The following is a 17,621-nucleotide window of genomic DNA, read 5'->3' as shown; positions in this document are numbered from 1 at the left end:
TCTTATTTTTACTAGCAGCAAAGAAAAAACAATTCCAAGAATCAATTTTGTTGGGATTTTAATTTTACCAAGGAATGCATCCTTGAAATAAAAACCTGGCTGATGGTTAAATAAATGAAAAACACACAGCTATCTGATGAGCATTTTTCATTTGATTCACATTTTCATTTTATTCAATTGATGATAAATTGTATGGCCTGGAAAATCTCAAAATGTATGCATTTAAATTCCTTGATGTGCCCAGCCCTGAAATTTACAACACAGCAAAATCAAATGATGTAAAAATAAGTCTAACAATAGGATTTTTCAAATGTCACTAAAACAAACACAAACCCTGCACCAACTAAATTAAACCTTCCATAAATCCACTGCCCTTCTATCCACTAGAGAGCAAGGATAACTAACATGGTGCCCTCCAGAACTTGTTGACTACAATTCCCATCATCCCTGACCATTAGCTATGCTGGATGGGGCTGATGGGAGTTATAGTCCAACAACAGGGGGGCACCATCTTGGATACCCTGCACTAGAGAAACAGACTAACTACATGGGAATCAGGTCCAAGGAGATCATAGCAGGTAGGTTAGGAAAGAATAATGGATTCTGGAAAATATTCATGGTAAGACTTGGGGAGGAAGCAAAGTACAAAAGTTGAAGTCACACTGGACAGCTATCTTCCCCTATGCCACCAACGAAGATCAGAATGAAGGCCAATCTGAAGACAAAGATGGCAAACTTAAGGAGCGTTCTTTGTTGATTTTAAAACTTTGCATGGTTTACAAAAGAAGAAGTAGAAAATAGGGTGGGTGGGTACAAGATAGCTGTTTATTCCGAAAGGAGTCCCATGTAACCAATTTACATACTGACAAAGACAGGGCATAAAATCCAACTAATCAAAACTGTAACAATCCTCAGATTCTCACCCATTTCATCCTATTACTTGCATTATGATAATGCAGCTTTGAGTGCCCTGCAAGACATTTTCCACTGTAAGAACAGGATGCTTACTTTACTCAGCGGATCACTGGCCTGATCCAGTAGGCTCTTCTCATGTTCTTATGTCCTGTGAGTGCTTTAGATGAATGCATTGCAATCTTTGTCTACAAGGTATGGAGCATTCCCTCAAGCTAACTAACTGTTAGAATCCCCCCCCCCTTTTTTTTTGCAATGAGGTGTGGAGAACTAAGAATGATGTTGGCTTTTCCGATATAGCTTTTGGAAGCTTAGTTTTGCATGCAGGATCTAATCTAGATTACCTGGGACTTCTACCTACTGGATAACTTGCATCTATTGAAGGATCTGGAAAGAATCAAGAGGGATTTTCCACTTCCGCTTACTACTACCTGCTTCTCTTGGTTTCTTTGCTCCGACTCTAGAACTGCCTCTGGGTGCAATGGCAGTCATCTATTTAACACACACCGGTTTGAAAATGTTTGTAACAAGCACTTTTTGTGGAGCCTTCTGGGCATAACACCTTGCTCCAGACAGTGAAGAGAAGCATTTGCCTAAAGATTTGTGAAATGTTCTGCTTTCTTATTCTTTTTACAAGTTTTAGAACTATTTGCTTCCTTTATGTCTTGATGCCAAAGGGACCCAGATTTCCTTTAAAATAAACTCAATATTACTTTTTAATTGCATATTCTGCCTTGGGGGTTTTCGAGCAATTGTGCACTGACGCCATCCAGATATTATTCATGTATCCAGTCTGGTACAGTCTGGAAGTATCATGCACGCTAGACTGATATATAGAAAATATTAGGGTTTTTATTATATTTATTTTTTACACAAGAGGATTTTTGGAGGCTTTCCTGCAGCCTCTGGGATTTTCATTTTTAGGAAATTAGGTGGAAGGACAGAAAGGTCAGGGAGAAAATCCAGTTTCATCACCAACAACACTGCCACCGTCTTCTAAAGCACAGGGCATTTTCTAAGCTCTGACCAAGATTAACAGTTAAAATAGTCCCTGCCCACGAGATCACAATCTAATAAAGAGAAAGGGAGAAAGTAATGGAAAGGGGGAAGAAAGCAAACAAATTCAGGTGCCTGTGCTTGAAGCTACATAACATCAGCATCATGATCTAGTCAGGTGGGCCTTCCTGCATGTGCTTAGTCTTCTGTCAGCCCTCAGCGCTCTGGCTAATGCCAGAATCCAGCTCAGAGGTCCCAGGGAGACTGGTTGCTGGGGTCAAATGTTCTTTCTGGAAGGGTGGGGGAATCAAGCTCCCTGCTGCTGTTCCTTCTCTGGCCAATGGATGGCAGCCAGGCTAATATTCTTACCATTGATGTCCTTCCTGAGAGGAAGCCACCCATTAGCCCTTGGGCCCCTGCTGATGGCCAGGATGTCATGGATCCTTCAAAAACTGTGTTTTCAGATAACAGGCATTTCATCTCTTAGCACAGCCACAGGAATAAAGCCTAAGTTTTGTGTTCTGTGTGTGCCCCTCTAGCAAAACAAAATTTTTGCATCTGCTTACAGTTGATGGCGATCAAGTTCTGAAACTGGATTAAATTAGTGGTTTAATCCAGTAACAAAGAAGTACTCCAAACAAGTGTACCTATGGGAGCAGACAGGGGGAGCAAAACATGCCAATCAAGAATGCAGTTACCTTTTGCTAACTTAAAAAAAAGAAAAGATGGGGGCTCTAAGGCAACTGAACAAGGAGAAAAGTGGCAGAGAATAGAAGCCACAGCCCATGCATAGAAAGGATGGGGCAGCGCATGTGTTGTCCTCTAGATTTTGTGAGGCTACATCTCCTCTGATCCTTGGCCACTGGCCATGCTGGCTGCAGCTGGTGGGGTCCAACGTCAGGAGGGAGGTATGTGGGTTACCACAGCTGTAAGGGGGCAAAATGCCAGTCCATGTGACAAAATCATGCAACCGTTTCCCTGCCTTCAATTTCCTTATCATTGTGATAGACATATGAAGTTGGCTATTAAAGAGAGATGCAGGGCTACTTACTGGAATTATTCAAGGCTAGCAGTTGGAATCCAAACTGGAATCACAGTTTGACAGTGTACTGTAGGCCTTCAAAGAAATGCACTCTTTTGCAGCTCTTAAACTCTTCTTTAATGCTTAAACTAGAAACTGCTCTCCTCAAAACTTCCTCTATTTTTGGTCTGCATTCGCGCTCATTCCAAGGGTCTGGAGCCAAGCAAACAAGACATTTGCCTACTGTGTTCAATTTACTGGCATCTTTTGTGCTTGTCGAACTACCAACCCACTCCAGCATTTTGCTTACGTAAGTCACAACAGCAGCCAAAAAATTCGGATCTAAGATTATCCCCCCCCCCCCACCAAGGGAGATCATGTCTGACATCAAATCAATAAAGCTAAAAATAATTTTTGACATATAGCATGGATAGATGGTAAAGGTAACTGATTCTGTATCTGAATGTGATGTTTGGAGAAAAATAAGACAATTGATTTTCTACTCCAACTTTTTTTTTTTTAAAAAAAAAAACAAACTAACTTGATTGAACATTATTCCAATGGCACAGTTTCATTTGCTTTTTCCAAGAAAGCATCCACTGAGCATTTTTCATGGCAAGGAAAAAAATTATGTGGAGATTACTTTAGCATATTAAGAAGCCAGAAATATTTTTTTTAAAAAAACTGGTTTTACATAAACATCACTGAGCAGAGAAGCATGCTTTACAAATGCACAGAACAACATAACAAATATTTTGAATCCTACCCATCCACCAGCCTGTGGGATTGACAATTTAGAATTTCATATTCTTATAAATGTGTAAATTTAAATTCTTTTGTTTTGTTTCAGTATTTAAGATTTCATTACCTGGTTTCTTAAGTGCTCTGGGGTGGGGATTAACTATAATTTGGGGATTTAATGATTCACCTTAAAGACTAGTAAAACAGAGACTTGTATGAATTCCCCCTCACCATACTAATCCAGTGATAGTCTTGATACTGCCATGGGTGCTATCACATCATAAAAAACCCCTTCCGTTCTCCTAAGTCTTGAAAGAAACCTGCAAATGTCAGGCAGGCAATGAATCTCCTCAGCCAAAAATCTAAGAATCTGAGTAGCCCAGCTACAGAAAAACAGGACTGTCCGAAGATTGCAGCACACAGCACTAAATCTCTCTGCTGCCCCTTTAAGTAGGTAAGGAGCTGGGCAGACCAGAAGTGGAAAAGAGGCAAAACATGGGAGGGGAAGACTCAAGGCGAGGCTGTCAGCAGAAGAAAAGGGAAGCTGCTGACACAACTCCAGCAGGTTCTTGGCAAAGGGAGTAGGAGTGTTGAGCCTAGGAGCACAGAAGGCACAACGAGGAAGGAAAGATCAGGTGGGTGCCTTTAGCGGAAGCGAGGTGGTCTGAAGTAAAGGAAGGGTAAAGAGCAGGGCTAGGGGCTTTGGTGGCGAGCTAGGAGAGGGAAGAACTAGGAAAGCTAGGTTCGGGAGGGGCCACTGGATTATAAAAACCTTATAAACACAGAATAATGAAGAGAGTACGCAAGAGTCAGCCACGACTGGACCTAATGGTCAGGGGTCCCTTTACCTTTACCTTTTACACACATTGATGACTCAGGGTAGGATTGGGAGTTGCAGGCAGGTGGCATGTCGAATGTCACCTGCAGGTGCGTCAGCCACCCACAACACCCAAGTCTCCCCCGAGCTGTCAAAATGAAGGCAAAGCGGCGCAGCTCCCCCCTTCCCCCAACAGCTCGGGGTAGGCTTGGGAGTCGCGGATGGGCAGTGAGGCAAATGTCACCCCCCTCAGCGATGACACCCAGGGCGGTCCGTCCCCCAACATCCCCTTCCTATGCCTCTGCATATGCAAACTGAAAAATACTGTTCTAAATTTGTGCTAAAAATGTCACTCTATTACTATCGCTGTTTTTAGTCTTCGTGTATTTTAAAGTAAAATTGTTGTGTAATTTTATCTTTTTTTAAGTCCCGTGGCCATCCAAATAAAATGTTATGGTTCTTTCCAGTTATAATTTTTTTAAAAAAAAGATTTTTCAACTATAAACTGAGTTCAGCCACCTCTGCAGGTCATTCACAAAGAAATAATGGATCACGTGGTGCTGCTTCCAGCAGGTAGTTCCAGTAAAACATATTAATATACTAAATGCATTGCTCTCCTCCAGAGATTCCACTTAACAGCAATTCAGAGAAGGAGCACTCCACGCAGTAACAACTGGAAAGGGAGGAAAAGCTCTGCCTCTTGTTTTGGAAAAGCAATTTTCACAGCTTTCTCGCCATGGCCAACTGTGCATCACAAGCTCACAAACTCTCAGTCGTGAGGGTGGGCAGAACATTGCGGCCACCTCTGAAACTTCTTTTGACATTGTAAATATTAAAGCATAAAGAAGTGGAGAAAAGAAATGACCAAGAACTCATCTAAACCAGACTTTCTCAACATGGAGCTCTACAGATGTTGTAAGCTATATAGCCCCATCATACATCTGGAACACACCAGGTTGAAGAAGGCTGATCTAAACTGTATATCCACACTGATCTTTTCAATAGGCCAACTGGCATGGTCTAGAACAGAGGTTTGCAAACTGTGATCCAAGATTCATTCAGGTGATCTGCGGCATGTCTGTAAAAATGCAATTAAAGATTATACAGCATCTAGCACAGCACATTCCAATTGCTACAATGGGCAGAAAAGTGGTCCATATTACTGGAAAGGTTTGGGAACCACTGGTCTAGAGACACAGAAAGTAGTTATATTAGTGAACCAGGTTCGACACTGCAAGCTGCCTGAATGGGAGACTTTACCTGGGCAAGAGAGTAGCATCCACCGTAGTTAATGAACAAAACTATTCACCTCCTATACAGACTGAGGCTTCATCCTATGCATACTTACCTGGGAGTAAGCCCCATTAAACACAGTGGGATTTACTTCTGATTAAACCCACATGGGATTACAGTGCAGCCATCTTACATATTCTTGTAGAATGACTTAAATTGCTGCTGAAAGAAGTAATTATTTCCTCGGAGGATTAACATTTGTTAATATGGTCTCGGATGCAAAACCCTCATTTGCGTTCTCTCTTGAAACCACCCCATCCCTTAATATCCTTGAATAAGGGTGCTGCATTCTGCGTCATACTAGAGCAGATTGGATCAAAATGATTATTCTACAAAAGAACATTTCTGCCACACAATGGGAAAAGCAAAAGCAATTTAAGTTTTACGCATGCTTTCTGCCTAATTTGGTGTTGAGCAAACTACCTCCCAAGTGATGTTATTGCACTTAGAAATGTTATTAGCTACCATCTTCCAAACTGAATCTAACTGCCAGGTTCACATCAGCCTCGAAATCTTACTGACTTGGAGAAGATCTGCAAAGAGGAGTGGGACAAAATACCTCCTGAGATGTGTGCAAACCTGGTGGCCACCTACAAGAAACGTCTGACCTCTATAATTGCCAACAAGGGTTTTGCCACCAAGTACTAAGAACAGATCGTGAAGCTGAGGCTCCAATACTTTGGCCACCTCATGAGAAGAGAAGACTCCCTGGAAAAGACCCTGATGTTGGGAAAGATGGAGGGCACAAGGAGAAGGGGACGACAGAGGACGAGATGGTTGGACAGTGTTCTCAAAGCTACCAGCATGAGTCTGACCAAACTGTGGGAGGCAGTGGAAGACAGGAGTGCCTGGCGTGCTCTGGTCCATGGGGTCACGAAGAGTCGGACACGACTAAACGACAACTAAGTCATCTTTTGCAAAGGGAACAAATACTTATTTCACTCATTATAATGCACATCAACCTCTGACTTTTAACTAGTTGAGTGCTGCAGAACCACCTCATCTATTTTCTTTGTCCAGAATTAGGGAGTTTGTATATGCAGACTATAGAGAGAGGTAACACAAACACTGCTCAAATTGAAAGCCCCCCCCCCCCCGATGGCGAAACAAGACATGCTTTTCTTTTCTGATTTTCAAGATCGGAACTCTTTCACCGCATTGCCCTTGCCCTTTCCTTACCCATTTCACACAGTACACAACAAGGAGGCTGCAAATTATCAACCATTATTAGGGTACAAGGACCTGGCAGTGTGAGCCAGCCCTGATGACTAACAAGACATTCATCTCACAGTTGTACCTGTACTGACAACACTCTCAAATGTTCCGCTTTGTGCATTAACAACTAAGCTCCCCAAACTGCCTTGGCAAGAGATGGGCAGCCCATGAATCTTCCATTCAGCTTCCACAGAGGCAACCTGAAGAAAGGACAAGGCACAGCATAATCCAGATACAAAGCAGTCTGTGGAAAATTCTATGCCTGCAGAGATTTTGAGGCTTCTCCTTTTGAAAGAAGCAATGGCCAGGCTTCTCCCAAGGACCCCTTCACATCTTCCATCAACCCTGACCATTGTCCATGTTGACTGGGGCTCAGTTCAACAACATCTGGAGGGCACCAGGTTGGGGAAGATTCAGTTCAACAGCCTGTTTCCAAAAGCAACTAGCCAAATGGGTCTGCAAAATCCACAAGAAGGGCCTGAAGGATCGGCCCCTCCTACTTTCTGCCACAATCCCACAACAAACGGCATTCAGGAAATTCTGAAATCCGAAGATCCCAGCTAGCAATCATGGCTGATGGTAATCAGAAGGCTTTCCTTCCATACAGTTGTCTAGTCTTTTAAATCCACCTAACCCCATGACCATTGCCAACTCCCTCCTAAAGCAGGCCACCTTTCATAGTTCAGCAACCTGCATCCTACAGTGGCTAACCACGTAAGCCCCCAAACAGGAGTTGAAGGCCATAGTCATCTCCTTCTGTTGCTTCCCTGGAATTCTGTGCCACATAGCCTCTGAACAATGGATGTTCCATGTGGCAATCATGACGTATACTCCATGAATTTGCCTAGTCCTCTTTTAAAGTCGTCTGAGCCAGTGGCCATCACCATACCATGTGACAGTGAGTGCCATAAAATGTTACATATACACAATTACTTTCCAGAGCAACAGAAAATGTTCTCCATTATCAATGTGATAGCCCTCCAAATATTCCTTCAGCCACCATATTGCCTGTTAACTGTCTCTTCAGAAGGCTAAACATAGCCAGTTCCTATCAAAGTAATTTGTAGGATGCCAGAATAAGATAGCACTGGAATAAATTCAGGGCCAGATTTAGGTTTGAGGAGGCCCTAAGCTACTGAAGGTAATGGGGCCCTTTATATGTCCCGCTGTCCTTTGTCAACAACAAATTGTCACTGTTTTTTGTGTTGAATATATGCTATATGGTAATTTATGGACCTAATAGGTATCTAAAGCCATTTGCACATGTTGCCATGCAATCAGTCCATGCAGAACGTAGGCACCCTGTATATAGAAATGAGGAAACCAGTGATATTTTAGGGAGCAGCCTAGCAGGCGGGGCCCATTACTTACATCATAGGAGCCTACACAACACAAAACATTGTTGCTGTATGTAGGTTTTATTTTATTTGTTTTTTATCTTATATTTTGGAAATGTACATCCAGGTTTTTTTCCTTTAAAATTTTTGGGGGCCTCCAAGAGAATGGGGCCCTAAGCTATAGCTTGTTTAGCTTATATGTAAATCCGGCACTGAATAAATTGCTTGGAAGGCTCAGTCAACTTCCTCTCATAAAGGAGTACTAATTTATATTGAAGTTCACATACTAGTTGAAGCACCAGTTCAAGTTTCCCCATGGCTGAGGTACTACTTTCCCAAGCAGTTCCTGGTGCAAGTTCAAAAAGGTTTAAGCAGAGAACAGTATTTGGAATCTTCCAAAACTACTTAGAGTACTTTGTAGGCCAACTAACCTCAGGCACTGGCCGCTGAGGTGGGGCACAATAATTTGGTTTAAAAAAGCACTGCCTTCACAAGACATAACAAAGATCTGTTGCTTGGTGAAAGTCCAGGCATGTAGCAGTGGGGGGTTTTTTGTTTTGTGTTTTGTGGTTTTTTTTTTGGTTCAAGAGGATTTGTTGTAGTCTGCACAGAAACCTCCTCCTATTTCTGTAGCCACAGCTCCCTGTTCCTCACAGCAGAAGCTGGCCAATGTTTGCAATCCATCATTTTCACAGGAGAATGCTGTGCCTGCAGCATCGGTGTGCCCAGATGCTCACCATGTATTCCCACATGGTGGGTTCCTGTTGTTGTTTTCAAAAGCACAAGCAAGTACTGAAATCCACAAGGACTATCTTTGTTGTACACCACCGACTGCTATCAGAGGGGAACACCATTCCTTGCTTTTGACTGACAAACCTGCATCTATTATGACATCTTCCGAAATTGGCGCAACAGATTTCCACTTAAGATAAGAAAAGGGAAACAAACGAATGACTCCAATGGTAGTTCTACTCTGAGAGACCCATTGAAGTTAATGGGCATCGATAATTCAGGTACATTGATTTCAGTGGGTCTATGCTGATTAGATCTAGCATTTGAATACAGCCAATGAAGATCACTTTGCAAAAGCTGTCATAATGCGTAGAGCAAAGTCAGTGTAACACTGCTCATGTGTCCAGTCAGTGCTGGATCAGATAAACTTAGTCAAAGTTTTCCCCCCTAACTGTATCCAGTCAAATGGGAGCTCCTATGCAGACTGAGCCCAGCCTTGGCTGGGGTATAAATAAAAATTATTATTATTATTATTATTATTATTATTATTATTATTATTATTATTATTATTATGGTATCCTTAGCAGCTGGCATTCAGAGATATACACTTCCATATGTGAAGTTCTATTTAATTCGACATTATTATTATTATTCTTTTTACAAAGCCTATGAGACAACTATCTTGAACTCAAACTCTGCTGTAATGTACCCTAATTATGTGGAACTTAAATAGCCAGATATTCTTCCCATTACTTACCTGTGTCTTGATTTCTCCCACTTTTGTCTACTCCAGTATAGCAGTTTGATATACTACTAAAAGATAATTCTATGGAAAAGATAATTCCAACACCAGTTCACTGTTGGACCTCTGCAAATTGATCTGGATAAGTCACTACAGAAATAATTCCAACAGGAAAGAACCGAATCCTTGGAAAAACAGGGTCACTCTGTTACTACATTATTCGAGCTGGATAGAATTCAAGAAGTGCCCCGGAGGTCATGTGCTGCAAAGTCAAATGCTCCCAATTTTGCTACGTAGGTCATTTGGCTTCGCTGAGAAGTTGGGAGATTAGCTGAAGAGTTGGTTTTTATTTGAGAAGCCCAGCCTGGGATTAAATATGTTAAGGCAATTTTTCTGCAACAATGAATTAACTGTCCTGATCAGAGACCTTAATTTTCTTTGAAAAGCAGCCAGATTAATGTACAGTGATTACAAGAAACTGGAGCCTGTCCAGCACATGCCTAAAGAAATTAAGCAATGTCTCTTCATGTGTGCTTTGCTTTAAGAAAGACATTTTAATTTATTGCAGCTATGTTAATTGTTGCAATTAAAGGCATAACATGTTTAGATATGCTTCTTCTTTTTCTTTGGTGATCACTCTTAGTAGATTAAGATTGTCTTCCATAAACACGGTTTTAACAAAGAGTCCGTAAGTGACTGTGGAGGCCAATTCTGGATCCACATGTCCTGCCACAGTGGGAACATTGGTTTCCAGGCGGGAGTTGATAACGGTGTGGATTTGCCAAGCATGCCTTCCTTCTAGCACATTTCTCCCTTGTGTCATGAGTTCAAGTGTCTTCAGAGCCCATGACACCTTTGGTAAAGGCTGTTCTCCAACTGGAGCATTCGCAGGCCAGTGTTTCCCAGTTATCAGTGTTTATACTACATTTTTTTAGATTTGCCTTGAGACAGTCTGTAAACCTCTTTTGTTGACCACCAGCATTACGCTTTCCATTTTTAAGTTCGGAATAGAGTAGTTGCTTTGGAAGACGATCATCAGGCATCCGCACAACATGGCCAGTCCAACGAAGTTGATGTTGAAGAATCATTGCTTCAACACTGGTGATCTTTGCTGCTTCCAGTACACTGGCATTAGTTCGCCTGTCTTCCCAAGTGATGTGTAAAATTTTTCGGAGACACCATTGATGGAATCTTTTGAGGAGTTGGAGATGCGGGATTTCGGATTCAATGTTGGCCCTTGTGGAAAGATAACTGCCTAGGTAGGAGAAGTGATTGACATTTTCCAACATTACACCATTGAGTTGGATTTGTGGCACTGCAGAGGGGTTATTTTGTACTTGTTGGTGAAGCATTTTGTTTTGGATGTTGAGTGATAGGCCAAGCTTTTCACAAGCTTCTGCAAAGATAATTAGAATGGTTTGGAGGTCATCCTCTGAGCGTGTGCACACTACGTTGTCATCAGCATACTGAAGCTCTATGATGGAAGTTACGGTAACCTTACTCTTTGCTTTCAGCCTGCTCAGATTGAAGAGCTTTCCATCTGTTCGATAAATGATTTCTACGCCGGTGGGGAGTTTCCCATCAACAAACTGTAGGATCATGGCAATGAAAATACTGAATAGAGTTGGGGCAATAACACAATCCTGTTTAACACCTGATCCCACTGTGAATGGTTCCCTTTGAGGGCTATTGTTATCTGCGATTGTTGCTGTCATATTATCATGGAGGAGCCGAATGATGTTTACAAATTTATCTGGGCAGCCAATTTTCAGAAGGACAGTCCACAGGGCATTACGATTTACAGTGTTGAAAGCCTTAGTCAGGTCATCAGGATGTCTAAGCAATGTTTCTTATATAGTGCACCTTCCCTCTTGGCAGTAAGCTTCGCCCCTATGGAAAGATGAGAGCACACTGCAGGGCTGGATCTTAGCACCTCACCTGAAATCAACATGGACGGCAAATACTACCGAAAGATATGGCTTGTACTGTAATTATGCAGCACTTTCTGCCACAAGCAACATGAAAATGAATTAATGAAGAGCAAGAATACTGCAGTCTTCTCCTGACAACACCACTAAACTATGGATGATGGGGGCAAACATAATGGCATTCCCAATCCACAAAGCTTCATGCCATATAGATCTGAGCTCAGGGCCTTTGGAATTCAGATGCAATGCAAAATTAGATTCCCAGCACAAAACACAAAAATCTCTCCTAAAACTATTTACTCTCTCCCTTAGGGGGAAAAAACCCAGAGGGGTGGCCTCTCGTTATCCGGAAATGTGCATGCTTAAGAGTCAGTTCTTGTTGCAGAACATTTGGACATGCAGAACATGGGACATACAACTTGTCCACATGACATACTGTAACCCTGAAACAACACAATCTCAATGCTTTTCTCCTGTAGATTCGGGATTACATGATACAGGTACAATCATGTAAGTTGGAGGAAATCAGGCTCAAACCACTCTATTTGGAGTCGCAGACAATTTGTTTCGGTGTCTTTGTGTGAGTGGACACAATGCTTTCAGTTCTTTTCCTGTCATGCTCGGAACTATTTCTGGTGCACTTCTGTATAGGGGAATATTTTTATTCTTTCGATACTTGGGATTTTGCCATTGCTTTCATTTATTTTCCTGAGTGCTAGTAGGAATGCACCAGGAACTTAGATGCTTGTGCCCGCACACACATATTTATTTTGCTTTCTCTGATTTGCACAAAATTAGAAAACTACACAAGCAATCTTACATCAGCCTTTGTGCTTTTGCACACTCCTTGGGCAGGGGCACTTTAAACAGAAAAAAACAAGGTGAACATGCAGCTATTTTTGTGCATGCCCCTTTGGTACTTAATTGGTCTAAGAGAATCATCAACACATTAGAAGGCAGGGACAAAGATAAAAGGGAATATCTACTGGTATGAACAGGAATTTCAAAAGTTGCTCCGCATAGACAAATTCAAATACATGCAGGTATGCACTAGTCTAGTTTTAATCCGACTGGAAAAAAATGTGAATTAACAGCTCAATAATGCTCAAATGTGGACATTTGTTTCTTCTGCGTTCCGAGTCCAGTAGTAAATCAAAATAATCCCATGCACCTTGGCAGCAAATCGTAGCCAGTGAGCATGTGATGTGAACATTTTCCTGTTTCAGTTTGGGATAAAGAGGAACTTCACTTCTGGCTGTGCTCAGAAGCAAAATTTCCAGTTAAGCACTGCTTACTTCCACATTTTGCAAACCCCTTCTCCACTTGTTACTAAAGGCTTTTTTCCTCCCCTTGGAAATTGGGGGTGGGGGGTGAAGGGCTGGTAGGCGAGAGGAGTATTCCAACTATTTTTTATTAGCTTTCCTTAATAATACTAACCTATCCAGGAAAAAAGGAAAAACACACTATTTCCCCCCTAGTGCTTTTGGAAAACTGCAAAACCTAAAATGAAGGTTTTCAAGGTTAGCTGAGGGGTGTTTGCTCATCACTACACCAAAGATCAGAGTATACAGCGTTTATGCCACTTGAGGTTAAGAGTAGCTTATCAAACGAAATGAAATGAAAAAAGAATAATTTAACAACTCTGCAACATAATTACTTCATCAGTTATTTTAATTGACATACCCTGACAGCACTTACATTTGCTCATTTAGCAATCACCTTCTGAACCAGAGTCACTAAAATCTATTAGTCTTTAAGTGCAGTGATTCCAGACTATACAGTATAAATTGTGCCGATGACCCTTATTGTAAGTTACAAGAGTTTTAAAAGGAACCTAAGCATAAAGGGAAATGTATGATACCCATTAGACAACCTACTTAACAAGCCAAGTTGGAAACATGTTTGCATACAAGAGAGGAACCACTTTGTGGTTTGTTTTTAATATCTAAAGAATGCTTCTCTTTAATACATTTAGAAAAGTTTGGAGAAAGACTCTCCTCCCTGAAAGAGAGGGGAGGGGTTGTGGTCAGGGCCCGAGCTCCGGCTAGCAGGGGGCGTGGCCCCCTGCCCGCCCGCTCACCTGGCTGGCGCTCACGCCCCCTCGGTGGCCATCCAATCAGGAGCCACGGAGGGGGCGTGTTCAGCGGCATTTTGCTGCAGCGCCAGCCTTCCCCGGCCTCATTCTTCCTCCGTCCGTCGCGAGTCACCCACCCTCCACTCCCTTTTAGTTAGGGCTTAGGTTTTTGGCCTTGCTATGGACCTTAGGTTGGTCGCCCCGGTTGCCTGGGGGGCCTGGTAGGAGTTTTTCCATTTGGCACTAGGCTTTTTGGTTTTTTCGCCTACCTCGTAGCAATCGTCACAACTTTTGTGGTATTGGTGGGTAGGTTAGGCATTGGAATAATGTGTTGCAGTGTGTGGAAGTGCTAGGTGTGGCCATCGCCTATGCCTTCAATTTTTAGGGGTATTCCGTTAAAGGAATCTGGGGGTCGTGTATTCCGTCCGATGCCTGCTTGGCGGGAGGCCTTGGCACGACCCTCGGTGACAGCAGGGGTGAGCCTATAGTTGGATTAGCATCAACAGGCTCCACCTACTGGTGAATAACCCACTTGTTTCGATCCAATGCCTAAGCCAATACCTTTCAATTGCTGTAACCAATAAAGTTGTGGCCTTTTCTAGCTCATTAACCTTACATCACGTGTCCTTGTGTCTTTATTTCACTTCGCCGGGTCGGGTCCTCGAACCACAAACTGAAAGGGTTATCACACTGTTATGATGGATACAACTGCCCCATCAAATAAAAAAAAATTGCAAGTCTCATCTTCTGGGCAATAATCCAGATTCGATGTTCAAATCAAATAAAGTGGAATAGTAATAAAAGCAATTATACTTTTGAGTATTAATCAAAGGGTATTTTTCACAGAGGCATGCCACATAAATATGGGCCACGATCCAAAGTGCTACTTAGTGTATACCTAAGGCACTTCTATGCACACACACAAAGACGCAGTTGATTCCTCCATTTGGCTGCAGCTTTTTACACCACTGAATGCCACTCTGTGCCGCATTGAGGAACAGCTTTGGGGGGACAAAGGGACAGCAGTGGAGATGTGAGATAGGATCTACAATGTCTTCTGAATTCCTGCCAAATACCCCAAAAAAGGGCTGTCTTTTTCGATCACAAATGCTGTTTTCATTATTAAAACATTACTGCAAATAAACAGCATTGGAGAAGAAAACAACAACAACAACAACCCAGGATGAAAAGACACCCTGTTGCAGGTACATGGAAACAAATGATACTGAAATAAAACATGGCCAACCACCAAATTCCATGCACTATAACAACAAGCTTCAGACATACAACTGGAAGACTGCTGGAAGTAAAAAACAGTTAATGGCATGTAACTATTTCTGTTACAACAAAAACAATGAAGTGTCTTGCAGCACTTTATGGAAAACCGAATTTCTTTATTATGGCATCAGCTTTTGTGAAATTTCACCAGCTGTATGATCATTTTTGTTAATTTATTATTACATTTATATCCCTCCCTTTCTCTCAAAGGAGCCCAGGGCAGCGAACCACACGGAACATAGCAATAAAAACATCTTAAAACGTATTAAAAACAGATTTGAAAATCTTAAAGCTATTTAAAAAATAATAATTCCAGTATGGCTGCAGAATGGGAATTGGTTCAACTAAAAGGCTTTTTGGAAGACAAAGCTCTTTGGTGGGGTCAACAGAAACAGCACATGTCTAACTGTCAAGAGGAGGCAATTCCCAAAAGCAGGAGCCACAACACTAAAACCCTAATGCCTACATTGTTCAGAATGGACTGCCTGGCAAGATGGCATCATCCAAGAGTACTCACAATTCTTGTGCCACAACTCTCTCCATCTCCTTTCCCGGAAAAATGGTATTTGTGGCTGAGCAACAACATCCCCACGCCCCCACACAAAACAGAATATGCCATTGTTCTGAGGATACAGTTCAGGGATGTCTCCAGCTCTTCCATACCCTAAAGATCCAGAGGGCTGCTGAGAGCTCTGCCAAACCGGGCATTGGCATTGCCTGATTTATTCATGCAGCTGAATGTGGTAGTAGAATGGCCCAGGTCTAAGTCACCACATGAAGAAGAAAAGTTTGGATTTGATATCTCGCTTTATCACTACCCTAAGGAGTCTCAAAGTGGCTAACATTCTCCTTTCCCTTCCTCCCCAACAACAAACACTCTGTGAGGTGAGTGGGGCTGAGAGACTTCAAAGAAGTGTGACTGGCCCAAGGTCACACAGCAGCTGCATGTGGAGGAGCGGAGATGCGAACCCGGTTTCCCAGATTACAAATCTACCGCTCTTAACCACTACACCACACTGGCTCTCTGGAACTGGCATAGAACCATAGAATTGTAGAACTGGAAGGGACCGCAAGGGTAATCTAATCCAACCCTCTGCAATGCAGGAATATTTTGCCCAATGTGGGGTTCAAACCCACAACCCTGAGATTGAGAATCTCAGGCTCTACTGACTGAGCTATTCAAGCATGGTGAGCAAATGCTGATGCTAATCACCAGCACCCCCTGTTATTTTCAATATTCAGTTCAGTGCTGAGAAGGGAAGCACCAGGCAAAGCTGCAGTCCCCTCCTTGATTTTTCCAGTCTCTGAACCCGACTGCGTTAGGATTCATTGGTATTCTGAGTAAAGGAAGCCACTGCGTCACCCAGTCTTCTGATTTTCTCTACTCCAGGCTGTCTGGACAAGCTTACTTTGGGTTGCCACTGAGAGAAGGTCCGGCGGGGTTGCCCAAGTTGCCCTCAAACCTGATGCTGGAACAGGAGCCTGAATAGTACTTTTGCACCAGTTAAGAAATAATTATATTTATGAAAATTTCTCATGCAAGTCCTCCCCTTCACTTCCTTTGGCTGCTGCTCTAAATCTTTTGCAGCGAAAGGCTTCTGAAAATTAGAAATTCAGAGTGGGCTGAATTATATTGCTGTTTTTATACCTGCAACACCTGCTCCTAGAATACATAAAAAGCAGCCCTTTGAAAAAGAGCTCACGTTTCATTCATTATCTATGGGAAGGAGGGAGAAAACTCTCCACTTACATGTGAAAGATTAAGAGGCAGCCAGTCCCTCCATCCCCTAAAGAGGAAGCTGTGATTTCTGTAACCAATGGTGTTTGATTAACAATTAGAAAAGTGTTTTTTTTTGGGGGGGGGGGGATGCTGTTGGAATGCTGCTTGGGTTCATATAAGGTTTCACTGTCCATTTGATTTCCCCAGAAAAGAACTGAAAAAGATAAAACGAACTAAATCTCGAAGAATTAACATCTAATGTAGGGAAATAAAGAAACAGTAAAGAAGGCCCAGCATCCCAGCTTCTTCACCTTCTCAACTGCAAAGAGGCAAAATCTAGTCAAATTCACACACAAACACACACACACACACACACACACACACACACGAGAAGGGGAAGTCTGCATTATCAGTTCATACATTCATATGAAATAATGTCTTTATTGACTACTTAACAATCCAACATTATTTTTTTCTGAATCAGTTACTGATCTTTAAGCTTTGCGTTTGGATTTACCTCTCAGCGAATGCTTTTCTTTTGACACATCTCGCAATGTAACAAACATTTTCAATTAAACTCAGCTGGAAAAGTCACAGCTTTGTGGAACCGCCTAAACTTCTGAAACCGATGCTATTATTTTCAGTTTTTAAAAAAACACTTGAATGGCCACAAATAGGCATAAGTAATCGCAGTGGAATATGGTGCTTCAGAACAAAGAAATGCCATTAAAATATTTTACGGTTTAGTTTATTTCCATCCCGTTTCAAATTGTGTTCGTTGCTGCTCTTAACGCTTGACCCGGAAGCTGCAGCTA

The 17,621-nt window shown here is 42.2% G+C and overlaps 1 protein-coding gene across 2 annotated transcripts in view; it reads right to left on the bottom strand.

Moving 5' to 3' along the window:
• Positions 1–17,621, bottom strand: part of RAD18 (RAD18 E3 ubiquitin protein ligase) — a 109,379-nt gene that overhangs the window by 8,044 nt on the left and 83,714 nt on the right. The gene's annotated exons all lie outside the window — the stretch shown is intronic.

This window comes from Podarcis liolepis (assembly GCF_965112155.1).
Source record: "Podarcis liolepis genome assembly, chromosome: 2".
Taxonomy (NCBI): domain Eukaryota; kingdom Metazoa; phylum Chordata; class Lepidosauria; order Squamata; family Lacertidae; genus Podarcis; species Podarcis liolepis.
This window is presented reverse-complemented; position numbering and strand designations above follow the sequence as displayed.